At 35.1% G+C, this 2283-nt stretch overlaps 1 long non-coding RNA gene across 1 annotated transcript; it reads left to right on the top strand.

Annotated features, from left to right (window-relative positions):
* The first annotated feature begins 57 nt into the window (after positions 1 to 57).
* LOC121965393 lies at positions 58 to 2166 on the top strand. Its single transcript, XR_006107483.1, has 3 exons — positions 58 to 198; positions 1861 to 1955; positions 2106 to 2166. It is a non-coding gene; the product is annotated as an uncharacterized LOC121965393 (long non-coding RNA).
* Positions 2167 to 2283: the final 117 nt, after the last annotated feature.

Raw genomic sequence — 2283 nt, 5'->3', positions numbered from 1 at the left:
GATGAATGAGTGTGTTATGTTTGTGATGTATTTTGTGTTGGACAGAGAATGGAGAGGTGCTTGTGTGCGGACAGAACCACAGAGGCCAGCTGGGACTTGGTCACAATGCAGACATCTCAACTCTTCAGCTCTGTCCCAGCCTGAGTCAGAGGGTCACAAAAGTAGCCTGTGGTTGGGATTTTACTCTTCTTCTAACTGGTGAGAACCATTTAACATCGGTATTAAGTGCTCAGTTTTATACTTGCACAACTATGTTTAGAGGGATTTTCCTAGTTTCAAAGAAAAAAAGTACAAGAAAATTACCTGAAAAAAGGCACACAAACGATGTATAAATGTTAAAAAAAGAAAAATAAAGAAATATATAATTTTTAAAAATGTATAAAAGTTTTCAAAATTTTCAATATGTAGCTATGATAATTATTAATATTTTTTTTCCCTAAACATTTTCCCTAGCTTTTTTTTTAAAAAAAATTTCTAAATCTACTAATTTCTTGCAGTTCCTGGTAAAGTTTCTCATTGCCTTTTTTCCCCAATGTAATCTAAAGAAATCTGATGTCACAGCAGCCTAAAATAAGAGAGGACAGACAATTAAAATGCATAAGAACAAATGAATTATTTTTTAAGAATATACAATAGAGTGTGATCAGAGGGTAAAATTGATGTAACCATTTGATTAATACAATAATGCAACTACGTTACAATAGATGGCAGTAAGTGGACAATAGGAGCCGTCCTCACAGACCCACACTCTTACGCTGCATTCACGTCATAAGGAAGAAACTAATTTCTGACTTTTTTACACCACATCCTCCACCCACTAATGACTGCAAACTTATTTTTAAACTGGATTTTATATCATTTTAGATCATCTTTTTATTCTTGCACATTTTATCTGCACATTTTTTAGGATGATTTTTATTTTACATTTTTTAAAATCATTTAATAATAATTTTAACCATTTATATCTTATCTCTTTACTCTTTCATTGTAAATCTGTATCCTTTATTATGTTTTTATATTTTAATTGCCCTGTAAAGCACTTTGACTCACCCTGTTGTATAAAATGTGTTATACAAACAAAGCTGCCTTGCCGTGACTTATAAACTCCATGCATGCCATCATCCAGTTTGTAATCATGACTGGGAGATTTTTTTGAAAAAGCCATTATATCCATCTTAATGCTTAATGATACAGAAGTGCTTGAAACAGCAAAAACATATAAACTCTCATTTCAGCCAGTTCCAACCCATATTTTATGACTATAGGGCTATATTATCAATGTGTAGTGTTTTTTAACCATCGTTTAACCGTCTCTGCAACCATACATCTGTGTTTAGTTTAGTTGACACATGATGTGAATGCAGCATTATATTCACAGTCCTAAAAAAAACAATAGCTGGAGGGCTCTTACGCAGACTGGCTTTGCCCTCAGGCCCCACCTTCTGTAAGTCTGCAGTCTTACAGACTTTGCTTGAGGGAGTTACCCAGAATTCATAGCACAGTACTATTTTTCCCTCCTTTATTGTGAAATACGGTGATAACAGAACAAGTGAAGGCAAGTGCAGGACATAATGAACAGGAAAAATAGATTATATAAAGTGATACAAAGACGTACAATAAGAGTGAAGACAGAGTGGAACACTGAGTAAACAGAAACAAAAACAAACAAATAAAATAAAAAGGGAATAAAACAAGCATTCAATCTGATGGGTGTGCAGGATAAGAGGCATCAGTAAATTTAAAAATGGGAATTACAGACGAACTATGGAACCACTTTCCACCCATCCAAATGTTAAATATATTACAGTGTGTTTCATTTATGGAGATATATTTTTCTTTCTTTCTATGTCACACTGACAGACTGTGGTCGAGTTCTGGCATGTGGCTCCAATGCATTTGGACAACTAGGTGTTGGACAAACAGTCAAACACTCTGCTGATCTGCTAGATGTTGAGGTGAGCACACAAACTGCATGCATTTAACGTTTGGCCTCTGGAATGTGGACCATACATTAATCTAATCATTCCATATTCATCAAAACTGCTACCAACAGCTTCCACTTGTAATCAGTTTCTGAGACAGATTTCACTGTGCTGTTGTTTCAGAGTCTAAAGGAGCCAGCGGTGAGTGTAGCAGCAGGACTCAGACACTCACTAGCTGTTACTGGTAAGTTTGGATCAGAAACTTCAACAGTAGATTTAACCATTTGAAACCTAAGAAAGTAGTATTATTTTCTTCAAAAACACGAGGAGAAGGTGACGAAAAACTAAACAAGACATGGCC

This window comes from Plectropomus leopardus, unplaced genomic scaffold (genome assembly GCF_008729295.1).
Source record: "Plectropomus leopardus isolate mb unplaced genomic scaffold, YSFRI_Pleo_2.0 unplaced_scaffold19838, whole genome shotgun sequence".
In the NCBI taxonomy this organism is placed as follows: domain Eukaryota; kingdom Metazoa; phylum Chordata; class Actinopteri; order Perciformes; family Serranidae; genus Plectropomus; species Plectropomus leopardus.
This window is presented reverse-complemented; position numbering and strand designations above follow the sequence as displayed.